The sequence below is a fragment of the Paroedura picta genome, chromosome 6 (genome assembly GCF_049243985.1).
Source record: "Paroedura picta isolate Pp20150507F chromosome 6, Ppicta_v3.0, whole genome shotgun sequence".
NCBI lineage: Eukaryota > Metazoa > Chordata > Lepidosauria > Squamata > Gekkonidae > Paroedura > Paroedura picta.
Genome location: NC_135374.1, coordinates 89576248 through 89592691, shown reverse-complemented (window position 1 = coordinate 89592691; position 16444 = coordinate 89576248). Strand labels below are relative to the sequence as shown.

Here is a 16444-nt window from a genome sequence, read left to right as displayed (position 1 = left end):
CCTTGGCTCAGGTTGATTTCAGCTGTTAGTCAGATGTTCTACCTCTCCATTTTATCCAGTGAGTTTGCATAGCCGAGTCTTCTGAAGTAATATTGGAGCCTACTGAACAGGAAGTGTTTCATAGTGGAGGAAATGCCTTTTGAAATGCAGTTTGCATGAGCAAAACTGTTATCCCAATTTCATTTTACATCCTTTCCTTATTAGGAAAAGAATGAAGTTCTTAGAAAATTCTCCCTATATTTTAAGCAAGTTACCCCTAGGTAATAACCATGGAAGTCAGAAATATCTCCAAACCTTAGAATGACAAAGAGTTAAAATGCAGGACTCTCTGTGTGGGAAAAAGTAGATATGGCTATAAATGATAAAAGACACAGCGTGTCTTCTTTACAATACTAAAATTGCTGGCATTCTAAAAGATGCTAAAATACTACAGGAGAGTTTTTTTTCTTAATAAAATAAGAACGAATAGTTTTCAATAGCTAAAAGTTTGTGTAAATGTGCAAGCAGCGGCTAAAGGTCTCCAATATAGCTCCTCGAACACTTAGGTAAAGCCATCATGTTTCAATATACTGCTGTCAATGATGTAAAACAGAATTAATACATTCATAAAACGTAATATATGAAATATTCTTGTCTCTTTCAGTCAGCTTCCTTCTTCATCTTAGAATACATCATACTTCTATTTTTTTGCTAATATGTTAGCCCAGTAGAAGAGAAGGAAGCCTTAATAACTTCTACTGTCAAGAACTATATATTTCTTCTATGGAATAATGCCAAATATCCTTTGTAATAAAAAGCTTGAACTATTTTGCTAATAAAAGCTGCTTGTTCTGGCAACGGTAAAGGTCAGACAGCAAATAATGTTGCTGGTCCTTATCTTTTAAAATAATGTCACTTTCTATCATTACTGTGAACATTTTCTTGGAGGGGGGGACAAATTATAGAGAAAACAGAAGATATGATGCTCTGACAATTAGGTCTGTTACCCATTAAAAGGCATTAGATTGGGGGGGAAAGTTAGCCAATTAGAACCCCCAAATGGCACAAAATATAGTTAATATCAATGTGAAAATACCCAAAACAATCAAATTCATTCATATTACATAGCAGGAGATAATATTAAATGGAATACCTTGAAAACTTTTGGTGGGCGTTTAATTTGAAATAACTTTGAATTTACAATTTAAAAATCCTTGAAAGAAGAAATTATTGATACTTCATATGATCTAAAAGTTATTTTTTTTTAACATCCATCTTGAATTCATATTACATTCATAGCAGGGAAATGAGAAACACTTTTCTGATTTCTTGGAAACCACTGATTGCTTAGGAGCTGGGCTGGAATTTCAATCAGCAAGGTCAAGTGTAAAGGCAGTAGGAGCTCAACTTAGGGAACGTGTTTAAAGAGGTCGAAGGCATTTTTATCCCTACGTACTGCAATTCCAAGTGGTCCATGGAACTATTCCACAGGATTAAGTGTTTTAGGACTGCAGGATTAATATGTGATTTTTGTACCTGATTTTATTTTTTTGTTTCGCCAACAGCGTTTTAACATATTTGCATTTAATACTATGTTTGAAGATCCTCCCTAGATTTGTAACATGCGGTGGTAAGTGGCTGCTAGTTAGTAAGGAAGGAACCAAATCAAAAAAAGGAAAAACCCAAAATGTCATCCAGAGATGATATAACAAAGAGTTTAGTGGCACTTTAAAGACCAGTGTGTTCCGGAATAAAATTTTATGGACCACAGCTAACTTAATCAGATGTATGAGATGATGAAATATCATTTGGCAGATATACATGCACATATACATAAATACATGGGAAGAAACAAAAAATGTAAATGAATTCATTGAATGCAAAGCTCAAATGAATATTGATATAGAGGACACTATTGCAGATCCAAGCAATATCAGCAATACTATCAGGTCAATTACCAGCTAATCTTCCATTGTAACATATACCCTTGTCTACCTTTTGTTCTTTACAGATCAGCCTTTCCGCAGCTTGAACCGGACATGGAAAAACCAGGACATAAGCCTGAATACCAAATGTAGATTAGTTAGATCTGTTAAAGTTCCAGTAGCCATTTATGGCTGTGAAAGTTGGATGAAAAAAAAACAGACAAGAGAAAAATCAATTTGTTTGAACTCTGTGTTGGAGAAGTCTTCTGTGGGCTCCATAGCGAAAGTCACAAACAAGGAAACACTACAGTGCATTAAATTCTGCTATTGTTAGGCAAATTCTGATGTTTCGTTGGGCAAAATCATGAAACTCCAGCTCACTTACTTTGGCCATATCATGCGATCCAACTCAATGGAGAAAGCAATTATGCTAGGATTGGTCAGTGGAAAAAGGAAACCAGGCCAACAAAGGATGCAGTGGCTGGACACAATTGGGATGGACACCAGCCAGAACATTGCATGGCTAAAGGCGACAGTACAGGATTAGGGATCATGGCAACAGCTTTGCCATGAGATCACCAAGAGTCAGACACAACTGGATGGATGACAATAACTCTGCAAAAATCATGAATGAACACAAGTTTGACATCACCAATCAAATACCTCATAAGTGAGTGGGAGAAAATTTCAGTCTTCCAGGGTACGCTATTGGTGACTTGAAAGTCACCATTAGTAAGCAACAGCAAAAGCACGCGGGGGGGGGGTCATCAATATTGGGAAGGTGGCATAATCACCAGTTATATCTGTGAATACTTTCTGGTCTTGTCATGAGGTTGCATTTCAAGGCATTTTGGCCCTGTTTATCTCCCCACCTCCTTTGTGTGTGTTTATACACACATTCTATGGTTATACTTCATGTATATGAAGGGCTCTACCTGACAAAGGCTTATGCCCCAATGCATTTGGTAGTCCTTAAAAAACACTTTTAAGCATTCTGTGTGACTTAAGAAAAGCATAAAGAAGTTGATATGCCACCAGCCTGTATTTGTATGAGATGCTAAAGTAATTCCCACATTTAAGATGTCAAAATTGAAATAGGTTATTGGATCGACCTTTCATCAGGAAGATATAAGTAATATATATAATATCATATTTCAATCATTAAAGCTATTATGTAATTGCATATGGATACCTAACTTTTGCTTTGAATTGTATTTGAATCTTTCTGTTATTCCACTGTATGGTGATTTAATGTTCCGGCCTGATGTCTGATTGCTGCTGGCTGGGAGCAAATAGCCTACTAAAAGAACACTTAAAGTGACCGTCACAAGAGAGCCTTGACATACTGTAATTATTCTCTTTCAGATCAGAAAATGATCAGTTCCATGGGACAGAAGGTATCATGCCAGAAAGTGCTTCCACAAAAATTCCAAACCAAAATAACCTGAGCATTGAAATACTCTACATGTAGACATAGACATGTTATCTGATGTGGGGATTATTTCAGAAACAGAAAACAAAATATTCAGTGTATGCAGCAAACAGAAATGATGAGCATGATCCAGCCAAATGGAAGCAATTGCTGCTCCCATGAATTTCAATTCTCGCTGCCATCATGGCGAACTGCAAATATATGAACTTGTCCCTTTCAAATGGTGATCACTATAAATATGGATGAAATTACTTCTTGGATTCAAAACTCCATTGGGTTGGTTCCAGTGATGCACAACAGAAACCCAAGGAGTGTCTCTTGCTAAATCTAGATTCAGGAATCTTATTTTTATCAGGGTATACCAAGAGCCCTCAATTTGGTGCCTACTGAATCCATGGCACCCACTGATATCTTTGCGGGTGCACATCTAGTCCTTTTAGAAAGTGGATGGGGCTAGGTAATCAATCCTTTAGTTCAAGATGCCAAAGTAGAAAGTGTGGCTATAGCATTACCTTATATCATTGGAAGTTTCTTGCATATTCCATATTTTCTGTCTTTGCCGCACTCTGTATTTCTGTCCAAGACGGAAGCCATCACTCTTCTGAAAGGAAGACAGACTGTTGTCAGAATGTGTTCTTGATGGTTTTATTGAAACCTGAGAGCTAACACACAAAAACAACTTTGTACAGAAAAGACAGTGATATAATTCTGAGTTTCAGCAGCAAAGTTAACATATGAATCATTCTAACGCGGTTATATTAGATATTGCTCCATGTATTCAGGAACTGCTTTTCAGTTTTTTCATTCTAACTCATATACTTGTAGCATCATTCTTCACATGGGAAGGTAAGCATGGTTTTTCCTTACACAAAAAATGTCTATGTCTGTACAACAATAATGAAAATAGTGGCTCTTGATGAGTCAGAAATCCGGGTCCAGGTTCCATTGCTAAACTTCATGTATATGCTTTCTATATGTTGCTGTATAAAGTATACCAGTAGAGTTATGGGGTCCTTTTTCATCACACAAATGGTTCATATAGCCACTGACATTGCCATGATCATTCATCAAGCATCCATTTCCAAATATCCTGATAAAAATGTTTATTTTGATATAATAATGGAGGGGGAGGGAACTGAGACTGACCATTTTCCTTTGCATAGCAGGGGGGGGCATGTAGGAGGCTGACAGAGAGTATGTGAACACGGTCTATGGTCACCAAACCGCTGGGGGAGGAGGCCGGCCATGAGATGTGGCCCTTAAAATAGGGTGGGCCTGGCTCAGCCCTCCCTGTGTGGCACGGGGTAGGCCAGAATGGACATGCAGCCCCTGGTTTGCCCCTGCCCACACTGGGCCCCCATGTGACTGGCCTCATCCTTTTCCAGCCCCCCCCATCTCAGCTGCAATGCAGTGGCCAGCGGGCATGCCAAGGCCACCTTTAGCAGCTTCTGATCTCTGACAGTATGATCTCTGACAGCATTTCCAATTATACTACTTCCCCATACAGAAAAAGGCAGACTTATGCTCTGTAAAGATGCTTGGGGGAAATTAATCCTTTAAAATATTAAATTGCTGGTCACTTATCTATTTACTTAAACATGCTGGGGCAACTTCACATATAATTCACAGTTGATTTCTTTAAAAAAATACAAAGGAAAAAACAATCATTTTTTGCTTCATTTGTTCCCCGATTTGCTCAAATAAGTAAGCACTACTCCAAAACTCCAACATAATGCTTATTACTAGAACACTAAAATGGTAAATGAGATATCATTCTTGAGACTGAATAGCAAGTTTTGTGACAGACCTTAGGTGATTATATATATATATTTTAAAGGAAGATGGCTTCTTCATTGCAGGAGATTGTCACTTTTGCAGATCTTTGTTGGAGTGTTTTCCAAGCTAGCCAAGTGGAATCATTCACCTTCAAAGCTGGAGAATCACACCAGATGAATTTTATTTTGAGCCATAGCTACAGGCCCACATGATCCAGATTCTGTAGCATATTTCCTGTGGCCACGAGGCAGCTGAATTTTATAGCAAGGATGTTCCCCTCCCTCTCTGTACTGCTGCTTTATAAGAAGACGAAAGAGCTATGGCAGAAAAGGGGCAAGCCAAATGCTTCCCAACCACTGTACTTGATTTCATTGTGTAGCATCAACAAACACATGAAGATTATAATTAACTGTGGAGAACAGTAATCATGGAGTACAGTACTTCTGCACTTATGCACAATAATGTAAAAGGAACATTTTTTAAAATTCAGCACGCAGCTGATAGGCATTAGAAAATGCTGATGTTGGATACAGACTTCTCTGTCCATGTAAATCAATATTATTACTGATTATTGAGAAGGATTGAAGATGAATATTATTGTATGTGTCCAGTTATAAGAAAAAATTATCACTCCATATGAATTAATTAAGAAGAGTTCTGCTGGATTAGACCAGTGGTCCATCTAATCCTGTCACACACAGTGGCCAAAGGGCATAGAGGCCTTTCCCTGTTGTTGGCTCCTAGCTCTGGAATTCAGAGAATTAGTGCCTCTGAGGTTCCCCTCCATCGCCCTAGCAAGTAGCTATTGATAGACTTATCTTCCAAGAATCTATCAAACTGCGGCCCTCCAGATGTCCATGGACTACAAATCCCAGGAGCCCCTGCTTTTTTTAATGCTTTTTTTAATTTTTTAATGCTGGCAGGGGCTCCTGGGAATTGTAGTCCATGGACATCTGGAGGGCCGCAGTTTGACTACCCCTGATCTAGTTGCTCTTTAAAGTTGTTTATTCCCATGCCCATCACTACATCATCTGGTAGCAAATTACACATTTTAAACAGTCTGTATAAAATATTTTCATTTGTCCCTTCTGAACCTACTGCCTATCGGTATCGGGCCGAAAAGGCCATTGGAGCGGGCCGCCAGCGGCCGCGCCTGCCTCCCCCCTGCAGCGAGAGGGGGGGGAAGAGGCCAGCACGGCAGCTGGCGCGGCAGCCGACGTGCCAGCGACTCTAACGCGCACGCGCGGAAGTGCCGCGCGTGCGCGTTTGCGCCCCCTGGTGGCCAAAATGCACATGTGCAGCAACTCTGCGCGTGCGTGTTAGCGTCGCCTGGTGGCCAAAATGCGCATGCACGGCAGGTCCGTGCCTGTGCGTTCTGAGCAACTGCGGCAGCCGGGCCGCTGGCTCTCCCCCACCCCCGGAAGCGGTCCCTGACCAGATGAAGGTTGGGGACCGCTGGACTACACCATTCTTCTACCACAAGGTGGCTACTAATCAAATTATAAGCACAAGTCTTCCCTAGGGCCAGAAGAGAATCACAATCCAAATAAAGCGAGTTTAATTTATCTGTGAGCAGGCAAACCCACCCATGTTTAAAATAATCTAATACTGACAGTGAAACTAGTGGATCCTTACTCTCTAATTGCAAGCCAATATTTAATTAACATTAGTTAGAATATAAGATAAATTGTCTTCTACCCAGTTTCCATTAACAAGGAGGATGAGGTGATACATCTAGGACATGCTAAGATCATTCTAAGGAAATATGTTTGGATTATATCCGGACATGCACCCAGGCTACCAATCCACAACAGACTAGCATCCAAAGTGAGGTTATTTTTGCCTGAAATGTATCCAAAGCCACAGAGACATATTAAATACCTGTGGTGAAAAAAAATTCCTCATGATTTCAGCTGTACTCCTGGCTTTCAGAGCTATCTCTTTAGCATGCAAAGCCCAAAAAGTGAATGTTAGAATGTGACTCTCAGATATTTATAAGATTTGAGTTTTTCCAGAATGAGATATTCCAGCATAATTTTGGCCTACAAGATCTAACAAAAACTAAAACCTTTTTCAAAAGTAATTACCATGTATACATCAGCACAATATTGAAGATCTCAGTTGATCAATGTAGTCCCACGCTGGTTAAATATACCAAAACCATGTTGTCTGCATATAGCATGACTGGAATCAAAGGAGGGTACAAAGACAGCATATTCAGTCTAGGGGCTAAATAATCAATATAAAGATTAAATGAGGTAGAAATAAGGACACAACCTTGTTTTATGCTTCTCTTGACCACTATGGGGATCAGATAAACAGCCATTTATTCCACAGTGGACTCTGGGAGAAGCTACACAGGATAAATATACCACTTAGGTGACTTTTAAAATTAGACTTTATACTAATTAAAGTAACCTAACTGGGATATTTGTCCTGCATATCTACTCCTAGAGTCTATCCTGAAGGACCATGTTGAATGCAGATTTTAGGTCAAAGAAATCCTATATAACCTACCTTGTTTGGTTTTAGTATATTTCTCAGCCATATGTGCAAGGGCCACACAATGATTGGCTGTTGACAAGAAGAATTTGACAATCCTTCTCCATAAAAATATGTCAGAGGAATTTCTCTATATGTCAGTATTGCCTTTCTTCTCAGAGTTTCTTCTCAGTGAACAGCAAGATTTTGCACATCTTGAATAGCAGGAACTTGGCTGAAGCAAATGGAATCTTTGAATGTACTTAAATGCATATATTAATAGATGTGAATATTTAATTCCAGAAACCAGTCATACTAAGCAAATGAAAAATCTGAACAATTCTTAGAGACCTCCTGGAAACCTGTATATGTTACTTTGAGTGCTATAATAAAGTTGGGAAATACTTATCCTTTTATATTTATTTATTTACTTATTTTTTTACTTTAGGGATTTCTATACTGCTCCCTCATGCCTAGTCACTTTGGGGTGGTTTACAACATAATGTATATGTGATTTTAGGGCCATTCCACACCTGATAAATATAGTGTAATGCTTCTACAGACACAATATTTTTGGCGTTTTGCATGACGTCGCCAACATCCAGCATCCTAGCAGCAAACTGGTAGGTGCATCCTCCATTTTAAAGCGCTAGCTGGGGAATCACATGAAGTGGATTCCCCCAGCTAAATGCAGGAGCTAGAGGAGAGCAACCAGCAAGCCACACACTAAGGAAATGTATGGAGCTGAAGAAGCACTATCTCCCCCTCCAGTTCCCACCCTTGCACCCAATTCTCTCTCCCTTCTCCCAGGAATGGATTTTTTTTAAAGCAAACTGTGTGGAACAGTGAGTAAATCATTCAGGCAAAGCAAAAAAAAATCTCCCCCAGTTAAAACACAAAGCATGTCTCTCTAAAGTCCCGCCCCCCCAAAAAATTGGGCTTGAGATTAATTTTTAAAAGATTCAAGGCTCATGATTCCAGAAGAGGTGGCATTTTTAAAAAGCACTATGCATCTACGATCAGATGTACAGGTGTCTTAACGAAGTTTTACTTTAAAAAAATTAGCTGGCACTATAGGCCCTTTAAAACATGGAGAATCATAGAATCATAGAATCATAGAGTTGGAAGGGGCCATACAGGCCATCTAGTCCAACCCCCTGATCAACGCAGGATCAGCCCTAAGCATCCTAAAGCATCCAAGAAAAGTGTGTATCCAACCTTTGCTTGAAGACTGCCAGTGAGGGGGAGCTCACCACCTCCTTAGGCAAAAAAGGTGATTGGAAAGGTGATTGGATGCCTGGCTTGATTGACAGGCAAAGAAGAGTTGCGTGTAAAGCATGTTGCTCTCTTCCGCCATGTCAAGCAGGCGTGTGGAGTGCTAAGAAGTGCAAGAAGGCTGCAGAGAGCCAGAAGGTGAGAAATGGCTGGAGGCGTAACACATTAAAATAAACAATGATTAAAATTTATTTTTACTTAAAACAAGTAATCTCATAGAGGCAAGAGGGGGAGAGGGGAGGGTGCAGGGTGGAAGGAGTCCTGGATAAGAAGTTCAGTCAGTTTTGCCACTGGCCTCAACTGTAAACTTGGTGGAAGAACTCTATTCTGCAGGCCCTGTGGAACTCTGTGAGTTCTGACAGGGCCTTGATCTCTCCCTGAGCTCATTCTATCTAGCAGGATCCAGGACAGATAAGGTCCTGGCTCTAGTTGAGGCCAAGCATATTTCTTTAGGGCCAGGAACGTCCCAATGGTTGGCATTAGCTGACCAAAGAACTCTACAATATCTCACCTATCTCTCAAAAGGGCTCCCAAAGCAGGTCAAGGAAGGTAAGTGTACCAAAGATAGATATACAATACTATGCCCAAGTAGAGTAAGCACTAGAGGAAATCTTTAAATGGCAGCATGATTTCAAATATGGACCACTTTTATTGGTGCTGGGAATACAGTCATTATGTCCACAATACTGTTGTCAGGTTAATTCACAGTACAGTTAAAATGAAATAAAGATTATTTATGATTTAGTAGGCTGAACCACGCATTATATATTTATGCATGTATTTTAAAAGTCTTAAGTGTACATGTTAGCCAGTATGCTCACCGAGGATGGATTGATTACAGATACTTTTCCAGTGTACACTTGGTGGCATACATTTGGCTGTGTATAATTTAGGATATGCTAAGCACCGTAGCTATGTACTATGGCAGAAATTATGGTGTGAAACACTACAAGTTATATAATTTAAAGGAAGATTGACGTTTTGAGAAGATACTGTAATGTATTTGGTAAGCAGCAGACTTCTGTTTGTGTAGTGCAGGGGTAGTCAAACTGCGGCCCTCCAGATGTCCATGGACTACAATTCCCATGATCCCCTGCCAGCATATGTCCATGGACATCTGGAGGGCTGCAGTTTGACTACCCCTGGTGTAGTGGATATCAACAGACCAATAAAGCATCCAGAAAAGCAGCTTTTGCAATGCAAATTATAATGTAGACAAAACCCATGTTAAATAAATCCAGATAGGAAAAGGCACACAAAACATCTTATTAATTATATTTTACCCATATTTTTCATGAGGATGAGTCTACGGCAACCAGAGAAGTGATGTACAGGAAAATTATTCTCTGCGTAATACAACTAACATTTAGTCACTTCCTAGTCATGGTTTGCAGTCAGTCAGTCATCTGTCCTAACCATCTGTTCAAAACTACATTTTTCTTCCCCTTCAGTCTAGTTTAACTATGTCAACATAAATGGTTTCTTCAAGGAAAGTAAATGTGCCAAAATGTATATACTGAGGAAAATCTGACTCTCTGTTCTTAGACAGAAAATCTCTCTATTAGAAACAGTAACACCAATGGCATCTACATCTGTTTTTATAAAGGAGATAAGCACCTATGAATTATCCTGACCAATAGCTAACTGACTTGACAGAGAGCAGACATATTTGGCCCAATGAGAGGAATTTTCCCATTCATTTCAATGGGATTTGTGCTAATAAATCCCTCTGCATTTGGGCTGGTAGTTCATGCTGCAGTTTATCTGCCAGTGTTTAAACTATACTTCAGGACAGCCTTAAGACAGGAGAACGGTGTCTCCCCCCCCCCATTTTTACATATGGTTATGATATGACATGGAACTAATAAATTCCACCCCCCATTTTGTTCTGTGTCTCTAATGATCTGTGTCTCTAATGTTACCAATTGATTTCTCTTACCATGCATTTGAAAAAAGCTGGAAAGTATGAGGTGATCATTGTTTTGTATTAGATTTGCTGAAATTTGAATGGTTTGCTATGTTACTGTGATATCTTCTGCATGAAAGTGCTTTATAGCGCAAGATCAAAGAATTATTCTGAGTGACGGTTCAGAGCACAACCAGTTGGACATTTCAAATTCCTATCATCTGAGTTATCCACTAAATTAAATTATTTCTTTGATATTTCTTTGATATCTTCAGAAAACCTGAAGATACCTTGGAAAATATTTCTAGAGGTAAAACTTAGGTATGTGTATTTCTCTCTCTCTTTCTCTCTCTCAAAATTAATGGTCAGATTTTGTTTGTGAATTTGAAGAGTAAACACAAAAGTACACTGGAAACATACATTGGCGAATACATTTAGAACAACAAAATTAACCAGATCTTCAGATCTAAATACCCTTGAATTTTGCATTCAGATTTCTGACACGAATTTATGTTCTTGCAGCCAAATCTCAAGATTTATCTACTAAGGTTTTTATACATGCTTAGCTTGGAGTGCCTTTGAAATGGTTACTAATATTGCAGATAGAGTGTAGCTTTTTCACTGAAATAAAAATATGAAAGATGTTTGCTTTCAACAAAATGCACATACAGTAGAGTAGAGTCAAGCTATGCTGACTGTTGGGGATCAGTTATGTAATTTAGTCTCAAAACCAGCTTTGAGAAAGGGGATGTGTACTGGGGCTGTGTTACTTGGGATTAACTTTTTCTCCAGATGGCTTGTTTTCATGGTTAAATTATGTACCAGGGAAGTCCCTAATCACTTGTTGTTTTTCCTGCCATATTAATTTGAGGCTTGGCTGTCAGAAATAGTCACAAGCCCAAATAGTTCCTGGGGACCTAGCAATCAACATTGTGGAGTAATAATGCATACTAGTATATGTTTGTGTTGGCGCTACACCCTTTATAACAAGCAGTTTGCTGGGATTTACTCTAGAACAGTGGTCCCCAACCTTTTCATCACTGGGGACCGGTCAACGCTTGACAATATTACTGAGGCCTGGGGGGAGTAGTCTTTTGCTGAGGGACGTCACCGCCGCCTGAGCCCCTGCTCCACTTACTTTCCCGCTGGGGCTCCTGACTTCCCGCCATCAACTGGGGGGTGCTGCCAGCAGCAGCTGCACAGTGCCACGCTGGAGGGGAAGTCCCAGCCATGGCGGCCACTGGAGAGAACCAAAGGTGAGCCAGTGGCAGAGTGGCAGGGCAGCCCCCGAGGCAGCAGCTGGGGAGGAGGATGAGGAGGACCCGTGGCCCAGTACTGACTGATCTATGGACCAGTACCGGTCCCTGAACCAGGGGTCGGGGAGAGCTGCTCTAGAAGACCCAGAGAACCTGGTCACAAAGACTCCCCTTAATGAAACTGTCTGAAGTGGAGTAGGATAAAGATTCTCGGTAACACTTGCTGCAGTTTTTTAAACATATGATAATGGAAGATGCTGCCTCACTCTTCTTGGGTGCTATGTATTTCGTGATTGTTGGGAAATAAATATCAGAAAACCATGAGCATTTCTCAGACATACTTTAAGATAATCAGATGCCTAGGAGCTTTAAAAAACAAAACAAAAACAAAACCCAGCTGCCCAGGAGCAATCGGCATTTAGAAACAGGAACAGCTGACTGGCAAAAGTCAGAAGGCACTTCTTTTCTCCTGTCTGCTTCATTACTGGGCTTAGAACTGAACAACTCCACACAAGATAACATTATGAATTTTCAAAAGAATTTTGCATTCCACTAATAATATTTTTAAAAATCTTGCAAAGTTTCTCAGCAGGCAAAAAACCAAAACAAAACAAACAAAAAAACCCTTAAATCAAATGCAAAGATGAAAAAGGGGTTGATGGGTGACTAGACTTTCACACGGAAGGAGGTGCTGATGATAAAGGACACTAGACTGAATGAGCATGGGTGTCAGGGAAGAATGACAAATCTGCAACCAGCTTCTGTTAATGGATGTCTCACATGTAGAGCAAGAGAAGCAGTTTTTCCGCTCTATTTGATGCTGGTTAGACTTCATTTGGAGTGCTGCATTCAGTTTAGGGCACCACACTCATCTCCAGATATAGACAAATTAGAGGCAATTAAAAGGACATCATCAGAAGTGATAAAAGATATTGAAAATAAGACCCAAGAGGAAAAATTAAGAGAAGTGGACATGCTCAATCTACAGAAAAGAAGGCAAGGGGGAGACATTATAACTTTCCACAACTGCATAAAGGGCCATCTCCATGGCAGTGGGGAATGATTATTCTTATTAGCCAAAAGGGACAAAACATGAAGTAATTGGCTGAATCTGCAACACAGATAATATAGGTTAAATATTAGAGAAAGCTTTATATCCTTAAGAGCAATTAGACTATCGAGGAAACCAGAGATGTCAATGATAACTTATTAGAATTTAAAGATAATTAAATCAATTCCTGCATAATACATGGGAGGTCAGAGAAGGCAAGTGAAGAAAATGATTTGCTGGGGATCCTTGTCTGTGAGCCTCAGCATTGCTCTGAAATATTTCCAAAAGTTTGCTTCCCCCCTCCTCGCCCCGTTGAGCAGTTATATGGCAATTGTTTCTCTAAAAATATATATAAAAAGAAAGACCCTATGGGAAAATATTTGTCTGTATATTTTTGTTGATTATTTATAATGAAGATTTCCAAAAGAGCTCCATCAGCTTAATGTGCAGGTGAAGAATAGCTTAGACAACCATGTGCAGTGGGGCACCACTAAATCTGTGCAGAGCCAATTATTTATGATTTCTAGCAATGTGGGAGGAAGCGGCAATTAACAGACCTGGTTATCTGCTCAGGAATTTTAGAAAAGCTACAAGTAAGCAGCTCTTCAGTGTCCACAGCCACCACAAGGTGAATTTTTTAACAGCTAGCACGTCTCACATGGCTATACGAATCCACTTTTCAAGACTAACAATGTTATGTGATTAAAACTGGTGCAATGCATCTTATCTTATCTTATAAATAAATAAAGCACTTAAGACTGGAAGAGGAACATGACCCTTTCACCACTTCCTTTGGCTTTAAACCTGTGCATATGTGCGAAGAAAAGTATATTCCAATCCCCATGGCAGAAAGAAATTTGGAGTGCAGAAAGAATATGTGGATTCCTCCTGTTACTTCTGTATATAATTTTCCGCTATGATCCTAAGCAGCCTTATCAGTGCATTTCATCAACTGGAATCAACAGGAGTTGATTCCAAGGAAGTTTATACCCAGTTCCAACCTGAAGGTAACAATAGTAAATATACATCACTGGACCATGTAATTCATTTTTAGCAACTGGAAGCGACCATTGTTCTTAGGTTGGTCATTTCTCATGCTTGTTATCTGAAGTCCTCTCACTGGAGATCACAAGGACTGAACTTGGGATCTTCAGTTTGTAAACCATACGCCTTACCACTGAGTCTCGGCTCCTTCACATAAATCATGCAACATGGAATAATCATTCCTCCTTGGTAATGATATCATTATTCTCATTACGACAATTTCACAGAAGCTGAAGTAAATTTCCCACTTTTAAATAAGATATCAGTTACTCTTGAAATACATGGCACACATAAGATTATAGCTTAAACAATATGAATCAGCAGTTAGAACACACAATAAGTTTTATCCTGTAGCCAATTATTTAATATACCAGCAACACTGGTCATAAATAAATAACAATAAGAAGACTTACAACTATATTACCATTTGTTCAAATTCTGAATAAACAACACAGGACATGAAGTTGATCTGTTAATCTGTTAATCTCAGATGGAATCAATAATATAGATTATACTGATAAAAGAAAGACTTTTAAAAACACATCTATCCTCAGATTATTGCTTGGCCAATACTATTTGCTGAAGCAGCCTGAACAGGAAGAAGCGACATTAAATTCCATATAGCCATGTTCTGCCAACACTTCCTCTAGTGCCAGCTATAAATTCCTAGACTAAACTGTTTAAAGTTGGCATTCTCATTTGTGATGCAGTACTTATGTTATTCATGATTGATTCTCCAGATTCAAAGGATTCAAGTAAACGATTATTAGAAATACACAATTCTGGATGGCAACCATATGTCCACGGCAGAGTCATTGCATATTTCTCTGAAGAAAAAAGAAGTGGTGTTATTTGTACCATTGTTTCTAAAGATAGGATCAGCCAAAGTACACTTTCAAAAGTCTTTTAATTTATGTAATAAAAGCAGTCTAGTGTAGTGGCTGCCCAGAACTGGATAGGCCAATCTAGCCCAATCTCATAAAATCTCAGAAGCTAAGCAATGATAACCCTGGGCAGTATTTGGAGGGGACACCACCAAGGAATACCAATGCAGGTATAGGCAATGGCCAATGAGCTGAATGTGTCTTGCTTTAAAAACCCTAGGGGCTGCCATAGGTCAGCTGTGACTTGACAGCACTGTGTAGTAGCTAGAGTGCTGCACATGGATAAAAAAGGCCTAGATTCAAACCTTTATTCAGACATAATAATTGGGGGGAAAGTCACTTTCTAGGAAGCTATTGCATTTCTACCTTAGAATACTCATGTATGTATGTATGTATGTATGTATGTATGTATGTATGTATGTATGTATGTATGTATGTATGTATGTGCCACCCTAATTCCCAATGGGGACCCAAAGCAGCTTCCATTGTGCTGTCTCACACAGACCACAACTACAGAAGAGATACTTCCTTGCAGTCCTACAGTGCGTGAATGTTTCAGCTCTCTGTTGGAGATATCCTACTCAGGCCAGTCACTGACTATAACCTGACTCATGTTAGATCTCACATCTGTTCCATGCTGTTAAGGTGCATGGAGGGGAGGCTAACCTATTTTTCAGAGCTGGTGCAAGGAAAACATGGGAAAACTCCACAGTTCTAGTTCAGCATTCACACTCATGTGCCAAATCACAGTGAGAGGAACAGGAGGGCACCTGCTAGGATTAAATCAAGATGTTGTTGTCTATAGTGAACCCCTCTATGGCTAATAAAGCCTTCTCCAAATAATCAGGAGTGCTACAGACATGTAGGGAATTATTTTACTGTATATTTTCAGCTGTACAGGGAGATCTGCAGGGTGGGGTCAGCTGGAGGGGTTCTACTCCCTTCTTATGCATGTACAGTGTACACTGTTTGGAGCCCCCGAACAGGGCTCATATAAATGGATCAGAATTTCTTAGGATGGAGTACATATCGGATAGATTTTTTTGTTTAAGTTCAAATGATTGTAGGTTAAAACTGGTAGATGACAGGAGATAATTCTTCTTAACCAAGCCATACACTTTTATTTTGCTTGTCAAAAATGAAGTTATTGGCCGGAGATGTGTCCTTTCCTTCCTATAGCAAACAGCAGTTTCAGTTTAATTTTGGAAATGGTCGGAGAATCGGCTCACGTGCTTGACTAATAGCTAAAATATTCTGAAAATGAAAAGGGGGGAAGTATGAAATGGACTCCAAAACAAAACAAACACACAAAAAAGCTTCACAGGCATTTTAAAATGCGGCTTTAATATGCATGTGTAGCAGCTGGACCAACACAATGGACCCTAACGGCTCCTTCAGGTTTCTTTCATACTGTATTATTCCCTCTTCAACGAGA

General features: G+C 39.6%; 1 long non-coding RNA gene across 1 annotated transcript in view; it reads right to left on the bottom strand.

Annotated features, from left to right (window-relative positions):
- The window catches only part of LOC143840271 (uncharacterized), a 195030-nt gene that overhangs the window by 155208 nt on the left and 23378 nt on the right, over positions 1-16444 (bottom strand). Inside the window, exon 2 of the long non-coding RNA XR_013232100.1 lies at positions 3849-3937. This is a non-coding gene — a long non-coding RNA (uncharacterized LOC143840271). The remainder of the gene's footprint in view (positions 1-3848; positions 3938-16444) is intronic.